At 41.5% G+C, this 20,599-nt stretch overlaps 1 protein-coding gene across 2 annotated transcripts in view; it reads left to right on the forward strand.

Moving 5' to 3' along the window:
* smad3b (SMAD family member 3b) overlaps positions 1–20,599 on the forward strand; it is a 107,981-nt gene that overhangs the window by 35,764 nt on the left and 51,618 nt on the right. The window contains exon 1 of one of the 2 annotated variants that reach the window (XM_060853044.1): positions 5,973–6,020. The exons of the other annotated variant lie outside the window; for it this stretch is intronic. The gene's annotated coding sequence lies outside the window, so the exon portion shown is untranslated. Of the gene's footprint in view, positions 1–5,972; positions 6,021–20,599 lie in introns of those variants that run through there. 2 annotated transcript variants of the gene reach the window in all.

Below are 20,599 nucleotides of genomic sequence, written 5' to 3' on the forward strand. Positions count from 1 at the left end.
AGTTTGCACATTCTCCCCATGTCTGTGTGGGTTTCCTCTGGGTGCTCCGGTTTCCTCCCACGGTCCGGGGGTGTGCAGGTTAGGTGAATTGGCCATGCTGAATTGCCGGTAGTGAAGGAGTAAATATAGGGGAATGGGTCTGGGTGGGTTGCGCTTCGGCAGGTCAGTGTGAACTTTTTGGGCTGAAGGGCCTGTATCCACACTGTAAGTAATCTAATCTAATCTAATCATTAAATGACTAAAGGAGTTGGATATTAAGAATTGGGTTGTTATCAGATGATTTTTGTTTAAGATTTGTTATTGTTTGGCGTGCTTTCACTTTAAGGTGGGGTGTTTTATGTGTTTTAGAATTACTTACATACTGATTTCTTGGAATGGAAATCCATGTAGCAAATTTACATCACCCTTCTGATGTAATGATGCAGATACCTAGGTCTGTATTAATAAAAATGAGGGAGGTGTTCAAATCTTGAAGGTACTTTTTAGAGGAGCTTCATTAAGTTCTGTGTCCTTGATCCTGAAGTTATCCTCTTCACCTTATACAAAATGAAGTTTTTGATTTGATTTGTTATTGTCATGTACAGTAAAAGGTTTTGTTTTGTGTGCAGTACAGGCAAATCATATCAGGCTAAGATCAGCGGGTGATTGAACAGAGTGAGGAATACAATGTTAGGGCTGCAAAGATGGTGCACAAAAAGCAAGATCGACATTAGCTCTAAAATTTGAGAGGTCCATTCAGAAGTCTAATAACAGCGTGGAAGAAGCTGTTCTTGAACACGCTGATACATGTGTTTAAGCTTTTGTATCCTCTGCCTAACAGAAGAGGTTGGAAGAGATTGTAACTGGGGTGGGGGAGGGGTCTTTGACATTGACTGCCTTTCTGAGGCAATGTGAAGTGTACATGGAGTCAGTGGATGGGAGGTTGTTTGAGTGATGACTGGGTTGTTGTTTTTAGATTAGATTACCTACAGTGTGGAAACAGGCCCTTCGGCCCAACAAGTCCACACCGACCCGCCAAAGCTTCAACTAACACTATGGGCGATTTAGCATGGCCAGTTCACCTGACCCGCACATCTTTGAACTGGTGGGAGGAAACCGGAGCACCCGGAGGAAACCCACGCAGACACGGGGAGAACGTGCAAACTCCACACTGTCAGTCGCCTGAGGTGGGAATTGAACCCGGGTCTCAAGCGCTGTGAGGCAGCAGTGCTAACCACTGTGCCACCGTGTCACCCACAAAGTCACAACTCTCTAGTTTCCTCCGGATCTGGGCAGTGACGTTGCCTAACCAACCCATGATCCATCCAGACAGAATGCTTTTTATCGTATGTCTGTAAAAGTTGATGAGGGTCCTTATGGTCATACCGAATTTTCATGCTGAAATTGTACTACCTGCTTTTCTCTTTTTCTCCCTTTTTTTTTCTTTCTTTCTTCCTTCCTCTCTTTCTCCCTCTCTTTATTTCTCTGTCGCTCTCTCCCCTTCTCATTTATGCTAATACTGTACCTTCATTAAGCCAGTTGGCAGATTATGTAGATAGGGGCAGAAAATTGCACAGGGACATTAATTGACCTACATTGTGGGCAATTACGTCAAGGCTCATTAAGTGAAATATAAAAGTGATATGGTTATCGTTCTGCACAAGGCTAGAATGAACTTACCGAAGACTGTATGCGATCAATTAGAAGCTCTGTCAGAACTGCAGAGGCAGTTTCAGTAATGTGCAGCTGTAGCAATACTTTACTAGGACTTCATTTAAAATGTAATGGTTGGTGTTTCAAATGTTGTAAAGTCTTGCATTAGAGGTGCTCTTCTCAATGGAAGTATATTCACTATTGTAATGTAGGAAGTGTGGCAGCCAATATGCACACAACAAATTCCCACAAAAAGCAGTGTGAAAATGACCGGATAATCAGCTCTTATGATGTAGATTTGAGTGATAAATATTGCCCTTTGTCAAAATGTTGACATGGGATCTGTTCTTTCTATCTGAAAGGCAGATGGGCCGTGGTTTAACATTTTTGACAGTGCAGCACTCCCTCAGTACTACACTGAAATGTCCATCTGGAGCAGGGCTTGAAGCCATAAATTTTGGACTGTGGTACAAGGTGTGATTTATGTCTTTTGTTTTATCTAAGTTAGGAAGAGCTACCAGCTCTAGCATTCTAAATTCTGATCTATGAAATGTCGGTGTGCTTCTTGCATTGGAATGGAGTGCCAAACATGAAAATTCTTGCCCCACGTTTGGAGCAGTTTGAGTGCAGATAAATATGCATTAGCTTCTACTAAACCACCTAGGGACAGCTTAGCAATGTATGTCATAGTTTTGGGAAATGTTTACCGAAAAGCTCACTGCTCAATAGAACATTTGTTGGGGGACAAGCTCACCTTTTTTGTTTGTTTAATAAAAAAATGGAAGTACAATTGCGACTCTTGAAACATTGGTTAAAAAAGCTGAACTTCAGCTGCCACACATCCAGTCATTCTGCTTAGGAAATGTTGTGAGATTTCAAAATGAGGTTAACTAGACACTTCATTAGATTTATGGCCCAACACCTGTGATTGGGAAATGCAGCTGTATCTGGAGACAAGCAAAGGCTTAATTTAGATTGAAAAATATGCAGTGCATCCAATTTGGAGCCAGTCCCTCATGTTCTAATGCTACCTGTGGTCTGGAGTGAGTAAGGCAGTGTATTTTACATAGATGCAGTTTTTAAAGGAGAATTTGGAGTTCTCGGAAGCACAGAATCTCCTTCTGCTTTTCATAGAAGTGATTTAAGATATTTTAAAGAAGATTTCAGCAGACGGTGCCCTATTTCTCTACCTTTATTCCCTCCTATCTTTTGCTTAAAGAACACTGCAAACAGAAATTGTCTCAGAAGTAAAAGTTTAATGTACCCAGTTGATTTAATCTCCTGAGGAAAGGTTCTCCAGTGTTCCTTCGTTCAAAGATAAATTGAGCAAAACTCCAACTATCCACATAACAGTAATAAATCCATGTTGATTAACTTGTTTAAAAAGCTGGATAAACATCTGCTTCAGAATGTGACTGAAGGCAGTGGAAATACATATGGACAAAGGTGATTAAATACTCTGGAAGCTGATGGGACTTTGGAAGTGCCATCTGTTGAATCAGGTGGCCAAGTTGTCTAATCTACTATAATAAATGTTATGTCTTCTGATTCCCATAAGTTTGAACTAATCACACTTTAGACTCCAAAATGCTGAGTTGCTTCAAGTGTATTTCTCCCTGCTCACCATGCGGCTATTGAACTGATAAATACTTAGAACCTGACTGCATTTTAATAGTGAATGTGACACTTTTGGATCTGTATTTACTAAATGATTAGTCATAGAGTTGTACGGCACGGAAACAGACCCTTTGGCCCAACCATTCCATGCCTATCATAATCCCAAATTAAACAAGTCCCTTCTGCCCATATCCCTCCAAACACTTCTTATTCAAAAGTCATTTGGATAAGTACATTAATGTTGCAACCATACCCGCATCCACCACTTCCTCTGGAAGTTTATTTCACATACTGACCACTCTTTTTATTTAAAAAAAAGTACTCGCCCTCATGTCTTTTTAAAAATCCTACTTCTCTTCGCTTAAAAAATGCCCTGCCAATTTCTAACTCCCCAATCCTAGGGAAAATATAACTGCTATTCATCTTATCTATGCCCCACATGATTTTTATTCAGAAGTCACATGACCACAGCTTTTAGTCTAACGGTTTTATTTGAAATAAGCTTTCGGAGCATAGCCCCTTCGTCAAGTGAAGTGATTTTATAATACCACATAAGGTCACCTCTCAACCTCCTACATACCAGTGAAAAAAGACCCAGCCAATCCAGCCTCCCATTATAACTCAAATCTTCCATTCCTGGCAAAGTCCTGGTTAACCTCCTCTGAATCCTCTCCTACTCAATAATATCCTTCCTTTCTCAATAGTATTACAGTAAAAACAATACTGCAAATGCTGGAAATCTGAAATACGAACCAAAACTGCTGGAGAAACTGTAGTTTGGTAACATCTGTGAATAGAGAAACTAGTTAATGTTTCAAGTTGAACAAGATGCTTCAGAATTAGAGGGTAGAGGTGGGATGGATGATGTTGTCAATGGGAAAGTGTGAGTAGGAACAATAGGGGTTATGGCTGGGATAGGGCAGGGGCTAGTAGGGATTCAATGGGAAAGAAACCGAAGGCAAAGGGAGACGTGATGGTTGTAGTAAAGAGACAAAGCATCGATCCAGAATGAATATGAAGGCAGAATAATGAACGATTCCATCCAAAAGCAAAAACACAATGATGGTCCAGACCTGAATAGGCACGTGAAGGGAATCAACTGGAGTACTGAGTTGAATTATTTGAGCACCAGTGTCAATTCCAGAAACCTGATTGGGTGATAAGGTGCTGTTCTTCAAGTTTAGTGTTGAGGCTCACTGGAACACAGTGGCAGGTAGAGGACAGAGCATGATAGGAAGATGGTGAATTAAAGTGGCAAGCAACCAGAAGCCCAATGGATTGAGGGGAGGTGTTCCCCTAATTGGTCACTCAATCGATGTTTGGTCTCCCCAATGTATAGCAGACCACATTGTTCACAGTGAAGGTAAAATACTAATTGGTAAATGCAGTATGCTAAATTAAACATACAATTATTGCTTGATCTGGGAGGAGTATTTAGGGCCTTGGATAGTGAGGAGAAAGAGGTGAAAGGATAGATGTCATACTTTGTGATTGAATGGAAAGGTGCAATTTGAATAGTACAATGCTGCCTTAAAGATCAGAATAATGAACTGGATGCCTCCCCTCCCCTCCCCCCCCCCGCCCCCCCCCCCACCACCGCCACCTATTGTACTCTATGCTACTTTCTCCCCACCCCCACCCGCCTCTCACTTATCTCTCCACCCTTCAGGCTCTCTGCCTATATTCCTGATGAAGGGCTTTTGCCTGAAATGTCGATTTTACTGCTCCTCGGATGCTGCCTGAACTGCTGTGCTCTTCCAGCAGCACTAATCCAGAATCTGGTTTCCAGCATCTGCAGTCATTGTTTTTACCCTGGATAAATGTGTTGGTCTAGGAAAGACTTCATATAACTTTATCACCTTGAAAGTTATCCGTATGGCTAATACCACTAGAAGATTGAAATAAATTTGGAATAAATAAAATAAATAAATAATAAAATTTAAAAATTAAAATAATAAATAAACTGCTCTCCATTACTTCTAGGCACTTATGAATATTAATCTAAAAGTAAAAATAATTGATCTTAAGAGGAAAGCTAGACTAAGAAAATCCGTTCTTGAATTAACAACAAAGTATTATTGTGGGTTTTTTTATTTGAAGGTTCATTGTGTATTTAAATGTTGCTGGTTTAGCCAGCAGTTATTACTTATCCCTAATTGACCTAATGAATGTGCTGGTGCACTACCTTAAACCATCAGTTTCTGTGAAATAGGAACCTCTTCTGACGCTGTTAAGAAGTGAGTTCCAGGATTTTAAACCAGTGATAGTGAATGAATGGCAATATATGTCTCATCAAACTAGTAATCTATCATTGCTGGTGACTGTATTTTGTGTCTTCACCTTTTCAAAAAAAAAAGGACTGGAGATGCTGGAAATCTGCAAAAAAAACCCCAAATACTGTAAACGGTCAGCAGGGACTTGCAGCCTCCATAGGGAGAGAAACTTTCCTGATTGATATGCTAGTTTTCCTAAACCGTTTAAAACCAGTGAAACTTTGGGATGGAGAAGCAACAGTAAGGGATGTGAGAACGCAAATGAGAATCAAAACGCCAGTCAGCATCTGAAGCTTTCCCTTTTTAAACATTACACAGCTCTCAATATGTGCTATCTCTGCCTTGCCAAACATAGTGGCTGATGTCAGGAGACCATGTATGTTTGTAATTCAGAAAGGGGGACTGATTTCAGGGCTGATCTTTACTTAGTCTTACATTTATTTACAGAGAGGAACACTACAAGCATACATCTCCTAACTCAACTACACCACAATCTCAGTAAGTCTTTTTATTTAAAAATTTAATCAACTTGTTTGGACATGTTAAGACTAACTTCCCATGGCAGTTGGGACTTGAACCGGAACTCATCAGGCCCAGAGGTAGGGATAGTACCACAAAATCCTTTTGGACAAGTTATGATGTGTTCAAGTGAAACTCTAATTACCTGAATCAAATTACACACAATGGCTGACTGACAATTACCAGCATGCCCATTTGCTTTGAAATACCTTAGTCAACTAAGTAGCTAGGGAGAAAAGTTAATCCTAAAACACTGTAGCATATGAGAAGACCATCCCCAAGCAAGGCATGCATTTTGTTTCCTTTCCAGGGCTACTTACATAAACCGCTTCCTTCCAAGTTGGTGCATACACTGCAAGCATATTGTAATTACATCTTTTGAAAACGTGTGTTTAAAATTTTCAGAAATTTAATCTTTGTGACGAGCCCATTAACTAGTTTACAGTTATTTATCCAAAACTAATGAACAACCAAGCCTTGCACTTTCTAATTAGAAACAAGAATGTGAGTGTATAGAGAGACATTATCTCTGCACTCTCACCTAAAGAAAATTCAGACAACTGCCGGTTTAGAACCAAGTTCAGGTTCTCCCCCCGAGAAGTTGTTATAGATCTAGATAGAGATAAAATGTGATTAGCAAACTTGGAACAACAACCTGTATTTAAATAATGTTATCAACGTGTCTGTTGCATGACATTTCATGGAAATGAAACTATACATCAAGTAGGTTAAGTGGATGGGGGAGCAGTCCAATGCTGGTGTGAAGGGGTGACTGAAGGCGTTGGTCCATAAGAGGTTATAGAGCAACTTGTGATTAACGAGGGGGCACGGTGTGTGGTATTTGGGGAGAGAGGCTCAGAATGTGAGAGACTTCAATTTGTATCATTCTGAACTCTAGAGCAAAATCTAAGGTCACCATATTGTGCCACCCAAAGACACATTTTGCTAAACCTCATTTTGCTCTGGCACTGATTAGAGGTGGTAATCAGATAAGTTAGAGAATTGGAACTGTGGTATGATTTTGGTGGTGAGAATAATAGAGGTGGCCACACTCTAACCAACAAACAGCTCCAGGGGGAAGTGCAAACCTTTGGGGATTAGAATAACACGAGATGTGGTTGCCTCTGCAGTTCAACTTGAAACCTCTCTCAGCTCAAAAATAATCTGATTCACATTTTGTTTTGAGTGATTCTTTTACCTTGAAAACAATCAATAAAACAGGGCTGGGGGTAAAGGGATGATAAAGAGAAAGCTAATAAAGCTTTGCAGTTGGTACTTTTGTTGGATTAGGGGACTGTAATCAATAAAGATTTGTGACAACAAAAGGACAACCGGGCCATCTGATCAAAGAAACATGTTTTCTCTATTCTGTTCGAGAGTGTGAGTAAGGTGATGAAAACACTATTGCACTCTTGGCAGGAGACACATTTGGAATTGGGAAATTGGTGTTCTTGTTGCACCTCTCTTCAGCTTGCCTGTCTTGTTTCATGACAGCTGCGCAGCTTGGGTCAGTTATTTTAATTCTTCCATGGGTCGCGAGCATTGCTAGTAAGGCCAACATTTGTTGCCTATCCCTAATTGCCCCTTGAACTGAATGGCTTCTCGGACATTTCAAAAGGCAGATAAATGGCAACCACATTGCGCTGACCCTGGAATCACATTGAGGCCAGTCCAGGTAAGGATAGCAGATTTCCTTCCCTTAAAGATGTTAGTGAATCAGAAGGGATCTTATGATAATCTACAATGGCTACATGGTCTTAATGCGCCATCATTTGGTTGTCACACCATCAGCCATCTTCTCCCTAAGCTCTGGAATTCCCTCCATATGCCTCTCTGCCTTAATCTTGTTTTCCTTCTTGAAATACTTTTTAGAACCTACTTATTTGACCAAGTTATTGGAGCTGCTTCTGAAAGATAGGATCTCCATTTGGAGAGGCAAGGATTGATTACAGATAGTCAGCATGGTGTTGTGAGGAAAAAAAATATTTCTCAAACTTGATTGAGCTTTTTAATGAAGTAGCCAAACCGTGGCAGAGTGGGAGACATTACTTACTTAGACTTTAGTAAAACGTTTAACAAAGTTCGATGTGGTAGACTTGTAAAGTTACATCAGATGAAATTCAGGGTGGGCTTGCCAATTGAATACAAAATTGGCATTATGGTAGGAGACAGAGGATGGAGACGAAGGATTATTTTTCAGACTGGAGGCCTGTGACTAAGTGTTCCATAGGGATTGGTACTGGGTCCACTTTTGTTTGTCGTTTTATATAAATGATTTGGATGAGAATGTAGGAGGCATGGTTAGTACATTCGTGAATGACCCCCAAAATTGGTGGTATAGTGGACAGTGAAGACGATTATATAAGATTACGAAGAGATTTTGATTAATTTGTGTCAGTGGGCTGAATAGTGGCGGATGGAGCTTTATTTGGAAATGTGAGGTCTTGCATTTTGGTAATACAGTTAATGCTAGGGTCTTGGGTAGTGTTGTAGAACAGAGGGACCTAGGAGTTGAGGTTAATAGTTCTTTGAAATTTGCATCACAGGTAGACAGGGTAGTTAAGAAGCCATTTGGCATGCTTGTCTTCATTGCTCAGATCTTTTGAGTATTGGAGTTGGGATGTTATGTTGAGGATGTGCAGGAAGTTGATGAAGCCTCTTCCAGAGTACTGTGTGCAGTGTTTTTTTAGATTAGATTACTTAGTGTGGAAACAGGCCCCTTCGGCCCAACAAGTCCACACTGGCCCGCCGAAGCGCAACCCACCCATACCCTTAACCTAACACTACGGGCAATTTAGCATGACCAATTCACCTGACCCGCACATCTTTAGACTGTGGGAGGAAACCGGAGCACCTGGAGGAAACCCACGCAGACACGGGGAGAACGTGCAAACTCCACACAGTCTGTCGCCTGAGTCGGGAATTGAACCCGGGTCTCTGGCGCTGTGAGACAGCAGTGCTAACCACTGTGCCACCGTGCCGCCCACACCCTGGTCACCCTGTTATAGAAAGGATATTATTAAACTGGAGAGGGTTTAGAAACAATTTACCAGGATGATGCCAGGAATGGAGAGCTTGAGATCTAAATATAGACTGCAAGTTTTTTCCACTGGAGCATAGGAGTTTGAGGGGTGACCTTTTATTGAGTTTATAAAATCATGAAGGGGTTATAGATGAGTTGAATGACCAGGGCCTTTTCCCAAGGGTTGGGAGTTCAAAGCTAGAAGGCATATTTTTAAGTTGAGAGGAGAAAGATTTAAAAGGGGCATGAGGAGCAGCTTTTTTTTTAGTGGTTGGTGTGTAGAATGAATTGCCAGAGAAAGTGGTGAATGCAGGTCCAGTTACAAGATTCAGAAAACATTTGGATAAGTTTGTGAATAGGAAAGGTTTGGACGGACAAGGGCCAAGTGCAGTCGAGTGGGGCTAATTTTAGTTTGGGAATATGGTTGGCATACTCCTAGTTGGATCGAAAGGTCTATTTATGCTGTATGACTCTAAGATTTTGGTTTCCTTTCCTCCTTTTGTGGCTAAGTGATGTATCTCTGTTTAGTAATGCTCGTTTGAAACAAATTGGTTCACTTTATGTTAAAAGTGCTATGTTAACTCTAAGTTGTTGTCATTCTAGGCTTCAGTGAATCCGATCTTACTCAGTAATAAACCCATCTACTTTGTATAATGTGTCATTTACAGAACAGCAGTAATTTTGTATACACATAAATCAACTGGTTCTTTTGAAGTTAGTTCTTTACTGTCTTTGGGAAGAAAATGTCTTGAAAAATATAGCCTTTTTTTTTAGTAAAAATGCATTTGTGGAATGAGGGCTTCAATGGTTAGACCAGCATTTTTATTACCCATCCCTAAATGTCCAGAGGGCTGTTGTAAGAGTCACATTGCTGTGGGTCAGGAGTCACATGTAGGCCAGACCTGGTAAAGGATGGCAGTTTCCTTCCCTAAAGGATATTAACGAACTAGGTGGGTTTTTCTGATAATCGGCAATAGTTATCATTAGGCTCTTCACTCCACCCCAGATTGGCAGAAGTGGGTACTGCAGATGCTGAAGATTAGAGTGGTGCTGGAAAAGCACATCCTGTCAGGCAACATCCGAGGAGTAGGAAAATCGATGAAAATCGATCGCATTCCTGATGAAGGGCTTTTGCCTGAAATGTCGATTTTCCTGCTCCTCGGATGTTGCCTGACTGGCTGTGCTTTTCCAGCACCACTCTAATCTTGACTCTTCACTCCAGATGTTTATTTTCCGTGGTGTTTGAAGTTATGCTGGATTTATACAATTCATTTCTCATTTATTGTTTTTGATCTGTGTTATGAAATTGAACTCCTTCATGTTGTATTGTAGACATGCGAGCTGCTGGGAGCAGAGGCTTAAAGAGATGAATTTCTGTCATTTAAAGGCCCTGACATGGAATGAGTTGGAGAATGTGTAATGAGTCACAATACAACACATTAGCCTCACAGTTCTACATGGCAAGGACAGGGTTGAGGAATCTGTGGTCTTGATGGTTAAGATATTGTTAGGTAAACACATACACACAGGCATTTGTGGAATCTATTTCCTAGTGTCTTCCATACCGTGGTCTGGGATCTGTACCAAGGGAATGAATCTTGTTTCATTCCACCAACCCCCCAGCCCCACAGTTCAGCTGCTCTTAAATTAATTTGCTTAGAACATTTCCCAGCTTGGAAGTGAGGGACTGAATTGAGGAAAACAATTATCCCACCATGTCCAATATCTGTGATCCTCCAGTTAAAGCATTTTGCACAGCCCCAAAGTTTTTTGCTTCACCATTGACAGCTATGCTAAGATCTGGAATTCCCGATGCTCTTCCATCTTTCTCTCCTCAGAAGATACCCCCTTAAAAGTTTGGTTAAAAGTTGTTTTGAGTATGTTTATGAATTTTTTTCATGTGGGTTTGGTGTCCAGTTTTATTTGGTAATAGCTGTTGTGCTAGGCTGTTTTTCTTTGTTTGAGCTGCTGTATGAATGCTTGTCATTTTGAGAGATTTATTTGTCTTTCTCCAGAGCTTGACTCAGTATCATTGCCCCTGTTCCTACTCCACAAATCAGTCTCTCCAGGCTGTAGAAACTCCTGATCTCCTCATCTTGCCCCAGCTTCCCTATCACCCACAGCCTTTCATGTCCAATCCTGGTATCACTCAACCGTTAGTCACTCCTGTGTCTACCTCATCTTTGGGCTTGCGCAGTTGGATTTGTTGTTTGACTAAGTTGCTTATCTTTGGCATGAAACTCTGTGGTCTATGGAAACATAGTGCTTGCGCATCCCTGCATGCACACTGACAGACTGTGTTGATTTATCCTGGTTAAATAGCTACGATCCTATGTCTTACCATACATGGCTAAATTAGTTGATTGCGTCAGTCATAGGTAATGAAGCTCTGCAGGGTTCAATTAAAAATTAAATTAATTGCAAGCATGATAACACAGCTACCAATAGAATATAAACATTTAAGTGATAGAGACAGAGATGGGAATAGGTGAGTTGAATCATCTGTTTAATCCTCATTTGATAAAGGCCACTTTTCTATTAGTGTAGAAATATAGAGTAGGCCATTCATCGAGTTCACTACCCCAATCCTGCCCTCCCCTCATTTCTCTTGATATCTTTAGTTTGAAGAACTATATTTACCTCCATCTTGGAAATACATAATGTTGTGGCCTCAAAGACTTTCTTAGTGGTGAATTCCATAGCTTGCACTCTGGGTGCATTTTATCTATAATTCACTGCTTGATAATGAGATTACCAGGATGTGTATTTTGAACATGTGATTTCTTGAGAAAACTTGCCTCTCCCTATCTTTGTAATCTCCTCCAGCCCTACAACCGCTTAGATCACTGCATTCCTAAACATCTGACTTCATCTTCATCCCAGCTTCTCATTGATTCACCATGGGCAACTAGCTGGCTGAAAACTAGGTCCTGGAAATCCCTCCCTAAACTTCTCTACCTCCCTCCTCCTTTTGAGATGGTCCTTAAAATGTTCTCATTGAACAATATTTTAAATGAGAAGCCAAAGAACAGGAGGTGCTGGAAATCAGAAACAAAATCAGAAATTGCAGGAAAACCTCAACGGGTCTGGCAACATCTGTGGAGATGAAGCAAAACTGGTTGTAGCTAGGGAAAGGTTGGGGTATATGCTGAAGATGGGGTTGGGGGGGTGGGTGTGGAGTTAATAATAGAATAGAATAGAATCCCGATAGTGTGGATACAGGCCATTTGGCCCAACAAGTCCACACTGACTCACCAAAGACCGTCCCACCCAGACTCATCCCCACCATCTGACAATCCTCCTCACTGTCCGCAGCTCCCCCAATCTTTGTGTTGTCTTTAAACTTAATAATCAGACCACCTACATCCTCCTATATAAATATATATTATAAAGAAAGGTCCCAATAATGATTCCAGTCAGAAAAATACCCTTCCACTGCTACTGTGTTTTCTGTGACCAAGCCATTTCTATATCCATTTTACAGTTCATCATGGATCTGTGTAACTTCATCCTTTACATCAGCCTGCTATGAGGGCCCTTGCTAAAGTCAACGTAGACAACATCCACTATCCTACGCACATCAATTATCTTTGTCACTTCCTCAAAAACCTTAATCCGGTTTGTGAGATGTGATCTCCCCTGCATAAAACCATGCTGACTATCACGAATAAGCCCTTTTTTCCCCCCAAATGTCAGTAAATCCTGTCCCTAAGAATCTTTCTTCAGTAATTTTCCTACCACTGATGTGAAGCTCACTGACATATAATTTACCAGATTATCCACATTACACTTGAAATAAAGGAGCACTGTTGCCTATTCTCCAGTCTGGGATCTCTCCTGTGGCGAAAGAGAATATAAAGATTTTGTACAAGTCCCAAGCCATTTCCTCCCTCAGTATTCGGGGATAGATCTCATCAAGTCCTGGGGACTTGTTTATCTCAATGCTTTCAAACACACTCAACACTAACTCCTTTTTCATATCGACATAGAGGGTAAAATTGCACCCTTAGTCTAAAAAAGGAAAGTTTCAGCCAAGCGATCTTTAAGAGACATCATAGAATATGTTCTGAAAGGATATTGTCCTTTATCAGAGGAACTAAAACTGTGGGACATCATTCGAAAATAAGGTCTTTCCCATTTAAAATGGAAACCAGGCAAATTTTTACCTCTGGTTGTTAGTCTGCGGAACTCTCTTCCCTAAAATACAGTGAAGGTAACATCATCAAATGTTTGTTTAGGCAGAGTTTGATAGATTCTTGATTGACATGGGATCTAAAGTGTATCTGGAGATTCTGAGGAAAGTGAGATTAGGTCACAGTCAGATCAGCCGTAATCTTTACTGAATAATGGAGCAGTACGGATGGGCCAAATAGCCTAATCCTGCTCCTAAATCATATGTTTGTTTAAATGCACCAGAAGACAGTCAGTGTCTGAATATTTCTGAATCAAACAGTTCAGAGATGTTATTGCACACTCTGGAGCAGCAGGTGGGTCTTAAACATAGATCTCCTGGCCCAGAGATAGGGATAGTGCCCCAAGAGTCCTTAAAATCAATCTGTTCAGACATACCTTTTGGAGCAGAGGGGGCCTGAACCCAGATCATCTTCTGAGAGGTAGAGACGCCATCGCTGTACCACAAGAGCCCCCAAGTCAGTGTCTGAAAGTATTTAGTTTGATTGGGAGCTCCTGTGTGACCGTTTGCTTCTCCTGCATCACTTCACTATCCATGAAATCGTTAATTGTCAGGGGAATGGATCAGATGAAGCTTCAGTTGCTGAGTGGTTTGTCTTTATCTCTGATTTTCAGCAGTCGTGGTTTTTGGTGTTTGTAGAGATGTTAAAAACCAGATGTGAAAGGATTAAGGGGATTATCCCAGTGGCCTGTGGTAAGAACAAATGTTGTGGACAAATTCTAAGGGAAAAAGTTTGCAGCCTTGTTGCTTCCTTTCCTCTAAGGGATACCAAACCTTTTAAGTTGCTGTGCGATGCAGTCACGGTTCTGCCCTGTTGACACGAGTGATGGACAATTAATGCTGATTTAACCAGCGACTCCACATCCAATGAATGAACTTGGAAAAAAGTTTATTTTCCCAGTAGCCATAGTAACAGGAGGTGGACGTTCAGTCTCCACCCTAACTAATCATTCAATGAAACTATAGCTGATCTGTATTCTAACCCCATCTACCTGTCTTAGCTCTTCATCCTTTTTATAGCCTTGGCGAAAATGAGTATTGCAGGTGCTGGAGATTAGAGTCAAGAATGTGGTGCTGGAAAAGCGTAGCAGGTCAGACAGCATCCGAGGAGCAGGAAAACCAACGTTTCAGGCAAAAGCCCTTCCTGACGAATGGCTTTTGCCCGAAACATTGATTTTCCTGCTCCTCGGATGCTGCCTAACCTGCTGTGTTTTTCCAGCACCACTCTTTTGACTTGTTTAGCCTTGTCTGGCAAAGATCAGTGAATCTCAACTTTTAATATTGCTTGAACTATCACCGGCCAGTTTTTTAGTGAAGAGTTTTATTCTCCCACCACTCTCTTTCTGTAAAGAGATTTTTCATCAGCTGTTCAAATTTTCTTATTTTTCCCTAAAAATTCCTCTTGAATGACCTGATTTTAAATTTCAAGTTGAATATCCCCCTTGACTTGCTCTGTCAGTGGAGAAAGGTTCTCTCTATTTGCCCAGTTCTGCAGCCAGATGTGGAGGTAGTGAATTTCCCCATGTTTGAAAAGTATTCAAAGTATTGGTTTCCCTGTTGCTCCTATTGCCAGGTTAGCTGGTATGTCAACCAATTGTTTTGTGAGTGAGATGAAAACTCTAATCACCACCCCACAGGCATAGCTTTCCTTCCAGCTCTGTCGTAACCCTGAGAGATCATTGGTGGTAATTTTTTAATAAATCTCATTGTGGAATGTGAAAGTGAAGAAAATTGCAACTCCCACAGTTGAAAGGACTGTGGATGCTGATGCATTCTCTTAGCTAATCACATAGTTTACCTATCACAGCTTGATGCCCAAGGTGTGAAATAATCGTTGCCTGAGTGGAGTACATCCCAGCCCACAGGCTATCATTCTGCTGAGCTGATGCCTGCTATAGCACCTCTGAATTCAGTCTCTGCATCCCAGACAGTGTGTGGGAGTGGAATGAATGTAGCAATGTGCCGGCTTGTCTTCACTTCCTCCCTATTTTTGGAAGCCATTGAATTTTTGTTGTGGCTGGTTGTTAGGTTAGTGTGGGTGTGGGAGCTAAAGACACTGTCAAAGCAATTTGTGGCAATCCCTTTTCAGTAAGCACACATTGATAAGTGGGAGAGAGCTACACCTTTTATACCTCATCATTAAAGAGATGAAGACCCAAATTCCTTACTCACCACTGCATCTGATCTCAAAATCAGATGGAAGGGAAAGTGAAAGCGACAGGGAGTATGGGGTTAATGGAAAGATAAGCAGCAGGATAGCATGTGTGCAGGTGGGTTTAATCTTGAGGCAGACTGGGAATGCAGCAAAAAGGAAGGATAACTTAGGACATCTTATGACTTCCAATATCGCTAATGATAAGAAAGTTAGCATTAAGGCACTTTACGAATGCTACTAGCATTCAGGTAATGAAGCAGATGAACTAATGGCACAAATCACCGTGAATGATTTATGATATGGTAGGCATCACAGAGACGTGGTCAGGACTGGCAGTTATACATCCAAGGATATTCAACTTATCAAAAGACAGGGAGGTGGGCAGAGGGGGTGGGGTGGCCTTGTTAGTTAAGAACAAAATTAAAGCTATGGCACTGAATGACATAGCGTCGGATGATGTGGAGACTGTGTGGGTGGAATTGAGGAACCACAAAGGCAAAAAAACCGTAATGGGAGTTATGTACAGACCTCCTAACAGTGGTCAGGACCAGGGACGCGACATATACCGGGAAATAGAGAAGGCATGTCAGAAAGGCAAGGTCCCGTTGATCATGGGAGACTTCAATATGCAGGTGGACCGGGTAAATAGTGTGGCCAGTGGATCCAAAGAAAGGGAATTCATGGAATGCTTGCAGGATGAATTTTTGGAACAGCTTGTCATGGAGCCCACAAGGGAGCAGGCTATTCTGGACCTAGTGCTATATAATGAACCAGAGTTTATAAAAGATCTTAAAGTAAGGGAACACTTAGGAAGTAACGATCATAATATGGTAGAGTTCAGTCTGCAATTTGAAAGAGAGAAGGCAAAATCGGATGTATATCGTGTTACAGTTAAATAGAGGTAATTATGAGAGAGGAACTGACAAAAATAGACTGGAAGCAGAGCCTAGCGGGGAAGACAGTAAAGCAAAAATGGCAGGAGTTTGTGGGTATAATTGAGGACAGTGTACAAGGTTCATCCCCAAGAAAAGAAAGATTATCCGGGGAGGGATTAGACAGCCATGGCTGACAAAGGAAGTCAGGAAATGTATTAAAGAAAAAGAGAGATCCTATAAAGTGGCCAAGGGCAGTGGGAAATCAGAAGATTGGGAAGGCTACAAAAACAGAAGATAACAAAGAGAGAAATAAGGAAGGAGAGGATCAAATATGAAGGTAGACTAGCCAGTAATATTAGAAATGATAGTAAAAGTTTCTTTCAATACATAAGAAACAAACGAGAGGCAAAAGTAAACATTGGGCCACTTCAAACTGATGCTGGAAGCCTGGTGATGGGAGATAAGGAAATAGCCGGAGAACTTAATAAGTACTTTGCGTCAGTTTTCCCAGTGGAAGACATGAGTCCAACAATTAAAGGGAGTCGGGGGCTGAGTTGAGTATGGTTGCCATTACAAAAGAGAAAGTGCTAGAAAAGCTAAAAGATCTTAAAATTGATAAATCTCCTGGCCCCGATGGGCTACGCCCTCGAGTTCTGAGGGAGGTGGCTGAGGAAACAGTGGAGGCGTTGGTTGAGATCTTTCAAAAGTCACTGGAATCAGGGAAAGTCCCAGATGATTGGAAGATTGCTGTTGTAACCCCCTTGTTCAAGAAAGGATCAAGACAAAAGATGGAAAATTATAGGCCAATTAGCCTAACCTCGGTTGTTGGTAAAATTCTAGAATCCATTATTAAGGATGAGGTTTCTAAATTCTTGGAAGAGCAGGGTCAGATTAGAACAAGTCAACATGGATTTAGTAAGGGGAGGTCGTGCCTGACAAACCTGTTAGAATTCTTTGAAGAGGTGACAAGTAGGTTAGACCAGGGAAACCCAGTGGATGTGCTCTATCTAGACTTCCAAAAGGCCTTTGATAAGGTGCCACACGGGAGGCTGCTGAGCAAGTTGAGGGCCCATGGTGTTCGAGGTGAGCTACTGGCATGGATTGAGGATTGGCTATCTGACAGATGGCAGAGAGTTGGGATAAAAGGTTCTTTTGCAGAATGGCAGCCGGTGACAAGCGGTGTCCCGCAGGGTTCAGTGTTGGGGCCGCAGCTGTTCACATTATATATTAATGATCTGGATGAAGGGACTGGGGGCATTCTAGCGAAGTTTGCAGATGATACGAAGTTAGGTGGACAGGCAGGTAGTACTGAGGAAGTGGGGAGGCTGCAGAAGGATCTAGACAGTTTGGGAGCGTGGTCCAGGAAGTGGCTGATGGAATTCAATGTGAGGTCTTGCACTTTGGAAAAAAGAATACAAGCATGGACTACTCTCTAAACGGTGAGAAAATTCATAAAGCCAAAGTACAAAGGGATCTGGGAGTGCTAGTTGAGGATTCTCTAAAGGTAAACATGCAGGTTGAGTCCGTGATTAAGAAAAATAATGCAATGTTATCATTTATCTCAAGAGGGTTGGAATATAAAAGCACCGTTGTGCTACTGAGACTTTATAAAGCTCTGGTTAGGCCCCATTTGGAGTACTGTGTCCAGTTTTGGTCCCCACACCTCAGGAAGGGCATACTAGCATTGGAGCGTGTCCAGTGGAGATTCACACGGATGATCCCTGGAATGGTAGGTCTAACATACGGAGAACGGCTGAGGATCCTGGGATTGTATTCATTAGAGTTTGGAAGATTAAGGGGAGATCTAATAGAAACTTATTAGATAATACATGGCTTGGAAAGGGTGAACGCTAAGAAATTGTTTCCGTTCGGCGAGGAGACTAGGACACAGCCTTAGAATTAGAGGGGGTAAATTCAGAACAGAAATGCGGAGACACTTCTTCAGCCAGAGAGTGGTTGGCCTGTGGAATTCATTGCCGCAGAGTGCAGTGGAGGCCGGGACGCTAAATGTCTTCAAGGCAGAGATTGATAAATTCTTGATGTCACAAGGAATTAAGGGCTACAGGGAGAATGCAGGTACGTGGAGTTGAAATGCCCATCAGCCATGATTGAATGGCAGAGTGGACTCGATGGGCCGAATGGCCTTACTTCCACTCCACTGTCTTATGGTCTTAAAATCTATTCTCAACACAAAGGTGACCACAATATCCAGCAAAAAGGGCTGAAATACAAACCCGTACAAACTGAGAACTGTGTTTACAGTCTTATGACTTGGAAGGACTTTTGAAGATGCCCCAAAAATTGCAGAATTTGTGATTGATCTCCAGGATGCTAAGGTGGGCAAACCCCCAGGAGATGAATACAAAATATTTGTAAAAACTCTTTATTGTTTCCTTGGAATGTCTTTCATAGAATAGATTTAGAATGTTGGAGTTGAAAAGAAAAGTTATGTTTGGGGTCGGGCCAGTGGAAATTGGGAGGTCATGTGCTGAGATTGCTTGGTGAGCATTAAGCAGTGTTGACCATCTTTGCATTCCAACCTTTGGCCATTAGCTTGTATTTCTCTCTTTAATTCAGACAGATTTATTGAATATTTAATTTGGTTCTGCTACAATAGAGTACACTTTTTTTTGAAATATTAGAAATTTGGTGCGTTGATAACGTGTGTTTGTTCTAGAATAGTTTTCTGTTGATTTGGGAAGCACTTCCTGTGCTCTGAATGGCCAACTAGCCTTGTGGTAGAATTTTGTATTGAAGAATTTATTTTTGTCACTTTCTGCCACTTCAGGAAGTACTTCCTATGCTCGCTGCAGTTGACTAAACCTCATTGGTTGTGAATTATTCTGCTGGGCGAGAGTAGTATAGTCAGTGGGTTCTGATTGGTTTTCAACCAACCTGTGTGGACATGTGCTGACACACCTCCAGGACATGTGGAATTTGAACCCTGTCCTTCTGGTATGGAGGCAGTGACACTGCAATGGTGCCACAAGAGTCCATCCAGTCGGTTCTGTGCATTAACAAAATACCCACATCTCTCCTGTCCTTTTAAAAGTTTTCTTAAAACAACTGGAATATTCAATAGGATAGATAGATATCTGTAAATAATCAGGAGTGAAGTCAGATCCCAGCATTTCAGACAGAGCAGTGGGAATCTGCCCCCCCCCCCACCCAAAACACCACCACACATGTGCGCACACTACTAGGATAGCATGAGGGTGCTGGGTCAACAGGAAAGTTCCAAACCTAGACTGGTAACTTTTTCTGTCCACTGAAGGCTGTGGAACAAAGGATCTATGCTCTGATTGAATGATAGAATGAGCATGAGCATGAGGAGTTGAATGGTCCATTTTGTTTCCATTAAAGAGCCCATTCATTTTGTGGCTCAGGAAGCTATTGATATGACCTGCGTTCTCCCTATAAACTACTGTAAGAGAATAGAAGGTAGGAGCATAGAGATGTCAAAACAGGTTGCGGTGGTGGTGCTAGAGAGGGAAGGATGGTAATGGGAAATGAAACAAATGGTGGGTCTGAGGGTGGGAGTTGAAAGATGATGTGCTGTCCCTAGAGTTTATTGAGTTATTGGGATAACATCAGTGACCAAGGTTAATGTGCTTGAAGTGGGGATGGGAATAACAATTCTATTATCACTTGCGGTCTTTCAGAATTTGCATCATAACCACCCCTGATATTTTTTTTGGACAGCAGTTGTTGGTGATAACTCTGTTGTTATCAAAATTTCCTCTTGACCAGCTTTTACTTGTCCTTTACCATCTCCTTTTGCCTTGCATCCCTTTGCCCTTTGTGAATCAGAATACTTCAACAGACTATAATTTGCACGATAGAAAAGTCTCAAGAGTGCCATTAGGTGCAGCCTCCTCTTCCTTTTCTCACCTCATAACCACAGGGCTGTAGAATTTCAAACCGATGTACAGCAGATTATTTTTCAGAGTGCTTACCATTGGTGGTGAGGTAGTTTCAAAATTCCCAAGTATATAATTGTATAAATGAACAATTTCTCCATAAGCAGATGACCGACTGTTTTAGAATATAGTAAATTCCAACTCCAATATGGCAAGCATCCAAACGCATTTCACTGGAATATTATGAGACAAAAATTATCTGTGTAGTAGGGTTAGGGTCATCTAAAGGATAGTGTCTAAAAATGTGATCAGAGGCAGGAGCGCCTTTAAAAGGGGAGAGGGTGGTGGACTTAAATTCTGGGTAACTGAAAGCATAGCCACCGGTGGAGGACTCAAATGATCCAGGAGCTAGGCTTTAAGGAGCTTGGGGATTTCTGTTAGTTGTAGGACTGAT

This window comes from Hemiscyllium ocellatum, chromosome 39, assembly GCF_020745735.1.
Source record: "Hemiscyllium ocellatum isolate sHemOce1 chromosome 39, sHemOce1.pat.X.cur, whole genome shotgun sequence".
Lineage (NCBI taxonomy): Eukaryota > Metazoa > Chordata > Chondrichthyes > Orectolobiformes > Hemiscylliidae > Hemiscyllium > Hemiscyllium ocellatum.